The sequence below is a fragment of the Durio zibethinus genome, chromosome 8 (assembly GCF_047325235.1).
Source record: "Durio zibethinus cultivar Kanyao isolate XHJ-2024 chromosome 8, ASM4732523v1, whole genome shotgun sequence".
NCBI lineage: Eukaryota > Viridiplantae > Streptophyta > Magnoliopsida > Malvales > Malvaceae > Durio > Durio zibethinus.
Window position 1 is genome coordinate 16,800,001 of NC_143169.1, and position 12,500 is coordinate 16,812,500.

The 12,500-nt window shown below is 50.4% G+C and overlaps 1 non-coding gene and 1 pseudogene across 1 annotated transcript in view; both read right to left on the reverse strand.

Moving 5' to 3' along the window:
* Positions 1-21, reverse strand: part of LOC149517435 (5.8S ribosomal RNA) — a 156-nt gene extending 135 nt beyond the window's left edge. The window contains exon 1 of the ribosomal RNA XR_016344612.1: positions 1-21. This exon is cut by the window's left edge and continues 135 nt beyond it. This is a non-coding gene — a ribosomal RNA (5.8S ribosomal RNA).
* A 295-nt stretch (positions 22-316) lies between these two features.
* On the reverse strand, positions 317-2,111 carry LOC149517436 (18S ribosomal RNA; annotated as a pseudogene).
* Between the last annotated feature and the right edge of the window lie 10,389 nt (positions 2,112-12,500).

Below are 12,500 nucleotides of genomic sequence, written 5' to 3' on the forward strand. Positions count from 1 at the left end.
AGATATCCGTTGTCGAGAGTCGTTTAGTTTTTTCACGACAAAAGGAGTCGTGGAGCCGCCTGCACATGCATCGCGGATGGGATGGCGATGGCGCGCACGCTCCATTTTTGTTTCGATTCCTTGGCGTGATTTGTGCCAGGGGTTCATTGTTTGGCAGCGGGCGAGATGATGCTGATCGTTTCACCCACCCCGTAGGGGGGACTGAGCAACCGTCATGCCCGCTCGAGGTCAGAAGAGGCTCCGGGTGTGGGGGCACCCTCGCCCCCTCAGTGTTTCATTAACGCATCCACGGGTCATCCGTCGAGCGGGGCTATGACAATGATCCTTCATTGTTACGAAAACCTTGTTACGACTTCTCCTTCCTCTAAATGATAAGGTTCAGTGGACTTCTCGCAATGTCACGGGCGGCAGACCGTCCACGTCGCCACGATCCGAACACTTCATCAGACCATTCAATTGGTAGGAGCGACGGGCGATGTGTACAAAGGGTAGGGACTAGTCAACGCGAGCTTATGACTCGCGCTAACTAGAAATTCCTCATTGAAGACCAATAATTGCAATGATCTATCCCCATCATGATGAAATTTTAAAAATTACTCGAGCCTGTCAGCCAAGGCTATAGACTCATTGAATACATTAGTGTAGCGTGTGTGTGGCCCCAGAATATCTAAGGGCATCACAAACCTGTTATTACCTCAAATTTCCTTAGCCTAACCGGCCATAGTCCCTCTAAGAAGCTAGCCATGAAGGATCACCTCTGCATAGCTAGTTAGCAGGCTGAGGTCTCATTCGTTAACAGAGTTAACCAGACAAATCGCTCCACCAACTAAGAACGGCCATGCACCACCACCCATAGAATCAAGAAAGAGCTCTCAGTCTGTCAATCCTTACTATGTCTGGACCTGGTAAGTTTCCCCCTATTGAGTCAAATTAAGCCGTAGGCTCCACTCCTAGTGGTTCCCTTCCGTCAATTCCTTTAAGTTTTAGCCTTGCGACCATACTCCCCTCGGAACCCAAAGACTTTGATTTCTCATAGGTGCCGACGAAGTCCTAAAAGTAACATCCACCGATCCCTGGTCGGCATCATTTATGGTTGAGATTAGGATGATATCTGATCATCTTTGAGCCCCCAACTTTCATTCTTGATTAATGAAAACATCCTTGGCAAATGCTTTTGTAGTTGTTTGTCTTTCATAAATCCAAGAATTTCACCTCCGACTATGAAATACGAATGCCCCCGACTGTCCCTGTTAATCATTACCCTAATCTTGAATGCCAACACAATAGGACCGAAATCCTATGATGTTATCCCGTGCTAATGTATACAAGTGTAGGCCTATTTTGAGCACTCTAATTTCTTCAAAGTAACAGCGTCGGAGGAACGACCCGGGCAATTAAATCCAGGAGTGCATCATCGACAATAGGAACGAGTAGATCGGTGCTCACCATGAGGTGGACCGGATGACCCTAGTTCCAACTACGAACTTTTTAACTGCAACAACTTAAATATACGCTATTGGAGCTAGAATTATCGTGACTGCTGGCACTAGACTTGCCCTCTAATGGATCCTCGTTAAGGGATTTAGATTGTACTCATTCCAATTACCAGACTCATGGAGCCCGGTATTGTTATTTATTGTCACTACCTTCCCGTGTCAGGATTGGGTAATTTGCGCTCCTACTGCCTTCTTTAGCTATGGTAGCCATTTCTCAGGTTCCCTCTCCAGAATCGAACCCTAATTCTCCGTCACCCGTCACCACCATAGTAGACCACTATCCTACCATCAAAAGTTGATAAGGTAAAATTTTGAATGATGCGTCACCAGCACAAAGGTCGTGCGATCCGTCAAGTTATCATGAATCATCAGAGCAACGGGCATAGCTCGCGTCAACCTTTTATCTAATAATTGCATCCTTTCCAGAAGTCGAGGTTTGTTGCACATATTAGCTCTAGAATTACTATGGTTATTTGAGTAGCAGTTACCATAAAACAAACTATAACTGATTTAATGGGCCATTCACAGTTTCACAGTCTGAATTAGTTGATACTTACACATGCATGGCTTAATCTTTGAGACAAGCATATGACTACTGGCAGGATTAACCAGGTAGCATTCCTTCGGGACATTGGCACCGCATGGGCCTCGATGCACCGACCAAGCGACGGAGAGAGCCTGACACAGAGCGCAAGCATTGTGCGTGTCGAGCACGTGAAATGCGTAGCATAGGACGAACGGGGACTAAGAGCCCACACCCGCTAAACGTTCTGCATCTGAGAGCACGATCGAACACTGGTGCACCAATGCGGCTATGGAAGATTGGGTGGCACGCTTGGGACACCGACCACGACTGACGTTTGACCCATGGCCCCTCGGGATACGAGACGGATGAGGGATGGTGAGACATCCGATTTCTATCGATTCAGGTATGTAACACATGATCTCGATCGTGCCCCCTGGGTACGACGAGCGCATGGGGGGAGATTGAAGAGGATGATGAGTTGACAGTTCGATGCATAGAGCACGGAGCCTATCTACACACACAACCATAGCACTACTTATATGCCCATTACGTACAAGTGGCAGCATCCATGCACGTCGGTCCACAACCCACCCGATCTATTACTTGATGAGTGAGCAGAGGAAACGACATGCAAGGCCATGCCACAACCACTTGGCATGAGTAAAACATGAGCAAGGGCCACGAGACTACCCCTGCCATCCGACAGGTAACAACAAAGTGACACCACCAATGCTTGGCCAAGCTAAGACCGCACACGTGAGCTCCGTTGACACCACTCCAAGGAGACGTTACCCGATTCAAGGACTTGTTCCTAGGGTCTCGGGTAGCATCAGCTACGTACACGGCCTGGTCGAGGCCTAGGCATTTTTGTGGTGGACGAGAAGGGACCGTGAGATTGTCAAATATCGAGAGACCTGGTCAGGCCAAGCCCGCAACTGCGACTTCTGCTCACACCACCTTAGGGAGCCATTGCCCGATTCAGGGACTTGGTCTGGGGTTTAGGGCAGCATCCGCCATGTGCACAGGCTTGAGCTCGGCTCCCCTTTTTTGAATGCACGCTAATCGGTCGGGGCTATGGGCGCCTACCGGTTACCAGAGCAACCAATCGTCAGATAAAACGACCGGAAGGCATGCATGCCCTGTATTTCCCTTGAAGGACATTGCCTTGAGTGTACACAATGGGACGCCCATCACGCACACCTACTCCCTCCGTGGGGGGGAGAGGGGGTGCCGGACGACCACCCCTTAAAATGCATTAGAGATTTTACATATATGCTACCAGTAGACATTAAAGTGTTTGAAACGGGGACACTTTTTCCAAGTGAGCATATCCCGCACCGAGGGTGAGCAGGTGTCGATGGTGGTTGGGGTATGTGCCCGCACCAAGGGCCAGTGTGTGCCGATGGTGGTCAAGGCAACCGTTTACACCAGCTCGAGGCATGTGCCCACACCAAGGCCTGACATGTGCCGATGGTGTTCAATGTAACCGCCTGCACCAGGGGCCGTCTTCTACTAATGATGGTCGAGGTAAGAGCCCGCACCAAGGGTTAGCTTGTGCTAATGGTGGTCGAGGCAACTGCCCGCACATAGGGCCATCTTCTACCGATGGTGGTCGATGCAACTGCCCGCACCAAGGGCCATCTTCTGCCGATGGTGTTCGAGGGAACCGCCCGCACCAAGGGCCATCTTTTACCGATGGTACTTGAGGTAACCGCTGACACCAAGGGCCATCTTCTGCTGATGCTGGTCGAGGCAACTTCCTGCACCAATGCCTAGCACGTGCTGATGGTGTTCGAGGTAACCGCCTGTACCAGGGGCCAGCATGTGCGGATGGTGTTCGATGCAACCGCTCACACCAGGGGCCATCTTCTATCAATGGTGGTTGAGGCAAGAGCCAGCACCAAGGGCCGGCTTGTGCCGATGGTGGTCGAGGTAACCACTTGCACCAAGCCCAGCACGTGTCAATGGTGTTCAAGGCAACTGCCCGCACCAAGGGCCAGCATGTACCGATGGTGTTTGATGCAACCGCCAGTACCAGGGGCCATCTTCTACCTATGGTGGTCGAGCCAAGAGCCCGCACCAAGGGCTAGCTTGTGCCGATGGTGCTCGAGGCAACCACCCGCACCAAGGCCTAGCATGTGTCGATGGTGTTCGAGGTAACCGTCCGTACCAAGGCCCAGCATGTGCCGATGGTGGTCGAGGCAACTGACAGTGTCACACCCTGGGTGGGCAAGCCAGGCACATCAGCGCACCAGCAGGTGAGTCGGAGGTTGAGGCCCGCAGACCAGGCACACTGGCGGGTATTTACGTGCAAGGCCTAGGAGACAAGGTCAGAATGCCCGCTCAGCTTGCAGGCCAGCCCGTGAGGCCAAGGCCTGGCATTCAAGCTGCCCGCACCACATCCAAAAGGGCCCAAGGTGCTAGACACTCAAGGGAAGCTTCTGGAAGCATGCAGGATCAGCAGGAGCCTCCTAGCAGATTTGGTTGACCCTAGAAATCAGGAGTTAGAATCTTGATTGATTGTAATCTGTGTAATCCCATGATTTTAGCCTTTATTCTAGGGATATTGCCATTGAGTGTAGCTAGAGCCTCAACTATAAATAAAGGCTGCTCCACCCTCATTTGTACACCATCAAACACTTTTGTTTCAGTGAATATACAGCATATTCCAGCATTCTGCCTTGTTATCCTGTTTCTCTTTAACTTGCGTAATCAGCCCTTCCCATTGTTCTAGTGCCTGCACGCTTGTGTTTTAGGCTGACTTAGGCATAAAGGAGGAGATTCCAAGCCTAAGGCCGCACGAATTCTGAGTCTAAGGTCGGAGCCCATGACAGTTGGTATCAGAGCAAGTTTGGTTCTGCGTGTTTTTGTTGTGCAGGTTAGATCGTGATTGAAGAGATGGCATCCTAAAGTGACGTTGCTAACCAACAACCAGAGGCCCAGGAGCATGGGCATGGAAGAGGTAGAAAAGCTAGTTCTAGAGACATATGGTCTACCATAGACGGTAGGCTAGCCAAGGTAGAGGTGACCATGGCCGACATGAGGGAGATGCTTGAGGAGGTAGAGACTCACATTGCATCGCTAGACTCCATGGGGGAGATCCAAAGTGAGCTGCAAGCTGCTCTCAACAAAGGCTTGGATGTGTTCACCCAAAAGAATGGGGCCTTGGAGGCTGAAGTGCTGACATTGCACAATAGCATAGAGGCCATGCATCAGCAGATAGAGGAGCTTACCAGTGAGCTCGTTGCTTGCAAGACTGCGATTGGGAATGGCATGTTTGTTGGAGTGTCCAAGTCCAGATTGGATGTCCCCAAGCCTAAAGAGTTTAAGGGGACTAGGGCAGCTAAAGAAGTAGACAACTACCTTTGGGGTATGGAGCAATACTTCTAGGTCATGGGCATGCAAGACGAGGCGATAAAGGTAAGCACCGCTGCTATGTATCTCACTGATTTAGCCTTATTGTGGTGGAGGCGTAGGTGTGATGATGTCAGGCGTGAGAGTGCCAAGATTGGAACCTGGGCAGAGTTCTAAAAGGAGTTCAAAGAGCAATTTTACCTGAAGTATGCCGATGATGAGGCGTGGGCAAAGTTACACCGACTTAGCCAGCAAGGGGACATAAGGGAGTATGTCTAAAAATTTTCTGAACTGATGCTACAAATCTCAGATCTAGGCAAGAAGGATGCCTTATTTGCTTTCATGGATGGGCTGAAGTCGTGGGTGAAGCATGAGCTACAACAAAGGGGAGTTAATGACTTGGCTAAAGCCATGACTACTGCTGAGGCCTTGATAGAGTTCAAGCCTCCGAACAAGTTCGAGTCTTTTAAGCCCAAGGGTAAGGGCAGGGACGATAGGGATTGAAAGAAGCAGTCCAAGGGGAAGGATCGTGACTGGGAGTCCAAGGAAGGGGATCGAGACCGTTCAACCAAGGATGGCGAGAGGAAGCCACCAGCAGGCAAGTGGAAAGCAAAGGGGGATCGAGAGCCACTAGCATGCTACCTATGTGGAGGGAGCCACATAGCACGTAATTGCCCGTAAAAGGCCAAGCTGGCTGCTGTAGACAAGGAGTCTGACGAGGAGCCAGAGTTAAGGGCAACAAAGCTTGGGTCATTAGTGCTTAATGCTGTCCAGAGTAAGGGGAGCCGTAACTCAAAGGGCTTGATGTTTGCGGATCTAATGGTTGCAAGTCAGAAGGTGAGCGCACTAGTGGACACAGGTGCCTCACATCTTTTTATTTTAGGTGATGGAGCCTAAAAGCTCAGACTAAAGGTGCAGAAAGGGACTGGTACCATTAAAATGATGAACTCTAAGGAAGTTCCAGCCATTGGAGTAGCACGGGGAGTGGAGTTGCAACTTGGAGACTAGAAAGGTAAGGAAACCATAGAGGTAATACCCCTTGATGACTATGAGTTTATGATTGGGTTGGATTTCCTTGTTCGGATTAACACCCTCATTGTGCCTTTTGCCAATTGTGTTTGCATCTTGGATGCACGGTGCCAATGCCTAGTGCCATTAAGGAGAGGGTCTGGAGTTGGGTCGCGGGTGGTGTCAGCCATCTAATTTGCCAAGGCGGTAAAAAGGGAAGAAGACACCTTATTGGCAGCCTTGAAATATGATGAGACAAAGGAGAAGGAGATCGAGTCACCCTTGGAGGTACTGAAGGTGCTGAAGACCTTTAGTGATGTGATGCCCGTAAGCTAGCTAGTCAGCTACCACCTAAGAGGAAGGTGGACCACAAGATCGAGCTGGTGTCTGAGGCCAAGCCACCATCTAGAGCCCTTTACCGAATGTCCCCACCAGAGTTGGAGGAGTTAAGGAAGCAGCTCAAAGAGTTAGTTGATGTCGGCTTCATCAGGCCATCGAAGGTACCCTATGGTACATCGATTCTATTCCCACGCAAGCATGACCGGTCGTTACGGCTATGCATAGACTACTGGGCTTTGAACAAGCTAACCATCAAGAACAAGTACCCCATCCCACTCATTGCGGACTTGTTCGATCAACTTAGAAGCGCAAGGTGGTTCACCAAGATGGATTTGAGGTAGGGCTACTATCAAGTTAGGATCACGGAGGGAGATGACCCAAAGATAGCATGTGTCACTCGGTATGGTTCGTATGAGTTCTTGGTGATGCCTTTCAGACTCACGAATGCCCCAGCAACATTCTGCACCCTTATGAACAAGGTACTTCAATCATTCCTTGATCGATTTGTTGTGGCTTATTTTGATGACATTGTGATCTACAGCCAGACTTTGGGAGAGCATGCAGACCACTTGAGGCAGGTGTTCAAGGTATTACGGGTGCACGAGCTATTTGTCAAGAGAGAGAAGTGCTCATTCACCCAGCAGGAGATCCTGTTCCTTGGCCACATAGTGGGAAGTGGTAGGATACGCATGGATGAAGGCAAGGTGCATGCCATCCTGGAATGGCAACTGCCAGCCAAGGTCACTGAGTTGAGATCATTCCTAGGGCTGGTTAACTACTACAGGTGCTTCATCAAAGGCCACTCAGCAATAGCCACGCCATTGACTGACTTGCTCAAGAAAGGGAGAGCATGGGAGTGGAGCGCAGGGTGCCAGGAAGCCTTTGACAGGTTAAAGTAGGCTGTGATCGAGGAGCTAGTCTTGGCCTTGCCAGACCATGCCAAGCCATATGAGGTGCATACAGATGCATCAGACTTTGCCATAGGGGGTGTGTTGATGCAGGAGGGACATCCAGTCGCATTCGAGAGCAAGAAGCTGAACGAGACTGAACGCAAGTACACAGTCTAAGAGAAGGAGATGACTACAGTGGTGCACTACTTGAGGACTTTGTGCTATTACCTATTGGGGTCAAGGTTCGTGGTTAAGATAGACAATGTGGCAACTAGCTACTTTTAGATGCAGAAGAAGTTGTCCCCCAAGCAAGTGAGATGGTAAGATTTTCTTATAGAATTTGATTTCCAGATGGAATACAAGCTAGGACGGGCAAACCAAGTGGCAGACACCCCGAGTAGGAAGGCTAACCTTACTGCCATTAGCCAACCAAAGGGGTCACTGGTGCCACGCATCAAAAAAAGACTTACGCATGATCTTACAACCAAGGCCCAGTAAGGTAAGACTAGGCAGTTTTGGTTGCAGGGTGGCTTATTGTACATCAGGGGTAGTAAACTATTTGTGTCGCAGCACGGGAAGCTCCGCAAGGAAGTTTTGCAAGAATGTTATGACTGAAGGTAGGCTGGACACCTAGGAGTGAGCCGTACCTTAGCGCTGATCGAGGATCGGTACTACTGGCCGCACATGAGGGATGATGTGGAGGCCTATGTGAAGACTTGTCTTGTGTGCCAATAGGATAAAATGGAGCTCAAGAAACAAGAGGGTCTCTTGGAGCCATTGCCAGTGCCAGAGTGACCATGGGAAAGTGTTTCTCTGGACTTTATAGTCAGTCTATCCAAGACAGAGGGGTTTGGAAGCATCATGGTAGTGGTGGACAGGTTTTCCAAGTATGGAATTTTCATTCCAGCAACCAAGGAGTGCCCAGCCCAGGAGGCAGCTCGATTATTCCTAAAGAACATGGTTAAGTACTGGGGAGTGCTGAAGACCATTGTAAGTGATCGGGTTGGGCATTTCATGGGCAAGTTCTGGACTGAGTTGTTCAAGCTATTGGGGTCAGACTTGAACTTTTCCACTAGCATGCATCCACAGACCGATGGGCAGACAGAATGAGTGAATGGACTATTGGAGGTCTACCTCAGGGACTATGTGAGTGCCACACAAAGGGACTGGCCAAAGCTGCTAGACGTTACGCAGTTTTCCTACAACTTGCAAAGGAGTGAGGCAACGAACCAGAACCCATTTGAGGTTGTGACAGGGTAACAACCACTAACAACTAGTTCGATTGCTACAGTTATATAGGGCCAAATCCAGTAGCTAACAAGTTTGCTAAGGCATGGCAGGAGCAAACTGACTTGGCCAGAGTTTGCCTACACAAGACAGCCAAGATGTCGAAGAAGTGGGTAGACCAAAATAGGTGAGACGTGCAGTTCCAGGTTAGAGACTTGGTGTTGGTGAAGCTGCATTCCATTGTGCACCACAGGGGGTTGCACAAAGGCCTAGTCCAGAGGTATGAGGGACCTTTCGAGTAGTCAAGAGGGTAGGCAAGGTTGCCTACAAGCTGGATATGCCACCCAAGCCAAGGGTACACCCAGTTTTCCATGTGAGCATGCTCAAGCCATTCCATGAGGATGAGGGAGATCCAGGATGGGCAGAGTCAAAGTGTGCACCATTGGGAGCAAGGGCCTCATATAAAAAGGAGGTCCACAGCATCATAGCTGACCAGGAGGTGAGACGGAAGAACTATCAACCAAGACAAGAGTACTTGGTGCACTGGAAGGGACTTCTAAACAGTGAGGCAAGCTGGGAACCAACAGATGACTTATGGTAGTTCGGGGACTAGATTAGGCAGTACCATGCAGAAGATGCAATAAGGGCATTGCACAATCAGGTGCGGGAGAATGTCACACCTTGGGTGGGCACGCCAGGCACATCAGGCGCACCAGTAGGTGAGCTAGAGGTTGAGGCCCATAGACTAGGCGCACTGGCGGGTATTTACGTGCAAGGCCTAAAAGATGAGGTCAGAACGCCCGCCCAGCTTCCAGGCCAGCCCGTGAGGCCAAGGCCTGGTATTCAGGCTACCTGTACCACATCCAGAAGGGCCCAAGGTGTTGGACACGTAAGGGAAGCTTCTGAAAGCATGCAGGATCAGCAGGAGCCTCTTGGCAGATTTGGTTGACCCTAGAAATCAGGAGTTAGAATCTTGATTGATTGTAATTTGTGTAATCCCATGATTTAATCCTATATTCTAGGGATATTGCCATTAAGTGTAGCTGGAGCCTCAACTATAAATAGAGGGCTGCTTCACCCTCATTTGAACACCATCAAACACTTCTGCTTCAGTGAATATATAACATATTCTAGCATTCTGCCTTGTTATCTTGTTTCTCTTTAACTTGCGTAATCAGCCCTTCCCATTATTCTAATGCCCGCACGCTTGTGTTTTAGGATGACTTAGGCATAAAGGAGGAGATTCCAAGCCTAAGGCCGTACGGATTCTGAGTCTAAGGTCGAAGCCCGTGACACCAGCACCAAGGCCCAGCATGTGTCGATGGAGTTCGACCCAATCGCCCGTACCAGGGGCCATCTTGTGCCGATGGTGGTCGAGGTAACCGCCCGCACCAGGGGCCATCTTCTACCAATTTTGGTTGAGGCAAGAGCCCGCACCAAGGGTCAGCTTGTGCCAATGGTGCTCGACACAACCGCCTGCACCAAGGGCCATCTTCTACCAATGGTGGTCGAGGTAACTGCCCGCACCAAGGCCTAGGATGTGCCAATGGTGTTCAATGCAACCGCCTGCACCAGGGGCCATCTTGTGCAATGGTGGTCGAGGCAATGGCCTGCACCAAGGCTAGGCACCTGCCGATGGTGTTCGACGTAACCGCCTACACCAAGGGCCATCTTGTGCTGATGGTGGTCGAGGCAACCGCCCCCACCAAGGCTCGGCACGTGTCGATGGTGTTTGAGGCAATCACCCACACCAAGGCTCGGTATGTGCTGATGGTGGTCGAGGTAACCGCCCGTACCATGGCCCAGCATGTATCGATGGTGGTCGAGGCAACCGCCTGCACCAAGGGCCGACTTGTGCCAATGGTGGTTGAGGTAACCGCCCGCACTAAGGGTCGGCATGTGCCAATGGTGATCGAGGCAACCACCCGCACTAGGGCCCAGCTTATGCCCATAGCGGTCGAGGCAAGTGCCCGTACGAAAGGGCAGCCTGTGCCAATAATGGTCGATGCATGTGCCATCACCATGTGCCATCATGTGCCATTGATGGTCGAAGGCTTGGCCAAAGTTTGATTTTGAGCCACGGTGCACATGCTAGGCTGGGGCATGTGCTGGTGCCGCATTTCTTTTGCCTAGGGCACCACGCCGGAGAACCTGACAGACGGCATTGGGGGTTTCGACGATGGGGGGGCCAAGGTGTATGCACACATGATGTGCGATGGGTGCTGGTACTTGGCCCTTATATTGGCCCCCTATCCCTTGTCAAACCTCAAGAACTCACACCCCCTTAAAGAGCATTTGAGATTTTATAGGTTTGTTGCCAGCAGCCATTCAAGTGTCTGAAATAGGGACACCTTTTTCAAATGGTCACAAAATCTTCTCCCCTACGAGTTTTTAGCTAAAAGTTTTTGTGCACGCCAAAAAAAATACAAGGATCACGTCTACAAAATTTGGGGCCAAAACTCCTTCTAAAAAAATTTAGAAAAATCTCGAACCATAAAAAGTTTCAAAAATCGTGAAAAATAGAAAACGAGTCATCTTGGCATGAAACTTCACGTGAAGGCTGAGGGGACCATTGTATGAATTTAAAAGCCATAAAAATGGCATTGGCATGGCAGAAATATGAAGATGTGCCTAAACCCACCTACCACCCGATCGATCCACAGCTCATGCATCCTGCCTCTTTGGCCGACGTAGTGCCCGCCCGCTCGTTTCATAGGTTGACTTAGGCATATGGAGTTCATTCCTAGTCTAAGATCGGATCGAAGGTTATGGCAGTAGGACCCATAGCGGGATCAGTAGCACGCAGAGAGGGAACGAGTCGATCCCCGGCTTGTGCATTCTGCCTCTCTGGTCGGTTGAGCACCCGGACGCTCATTTCGTGGGTTGACTTAGGCATATGGAGTTCATTCCTAGTCTAAGCATATGGACCAGACCGAGGGTTGTGGTAGCAGGAATAGTAGTAGGATCGGTAGCACGTAAGGGGACCGGGTCAATCCTCGACTTACGCATTCTGCCTCTTCGGCCAGCTGAGTGCCCTCACACTTGTTTCTTAGGTTGGCTTAGGCATATAGAGTTCATTCCATGTCTAAGCCCTAGCCGAACCAAGGGTTGTGGCAGCAGGATCGACAGCGGGATCGACAGCACACAGAGGGGGACTGAGCCAATCCTCGGCTTGAGCATTATGCCTCTCTCGTCGGCTCAGCACCCGCATGCTCGTTTTGTGGGTTGACTTAGGTATACGGAGTTCATTCCCAATCTAAGCATACAGAGTTCATTCCCAGTATAAGATCAGACTGGCAATAGGATTGGCAGCAGCACACAGAGGGGGACCGAGCTTATCCCCGGCTTACGCATCCTACCTCTCCAGCCGGCTGAGCGCCCGCACACTCGTTTCGTGGGTTGGCTTAGGCATACGAAGTTCATTCCATGTCAAAGCTCCAGTCGGACCGAGGGTTGTGGTAGCAAGATCGACAGCGGGATCGACAGCACACAGAGGGGGATCGGGTCGATCCCCAACTTGTGCGGTATGCCTCTCCGATCGGCTCAACGTCCGTACACTCATTTCGTAGGTTGACTTAGGCATACAGAGTTCATTCTCAGTATAAGATCAGATCAATAATAGGATTGGTAGTAGCACGCAGAGGGGGACCGAGCTGATCC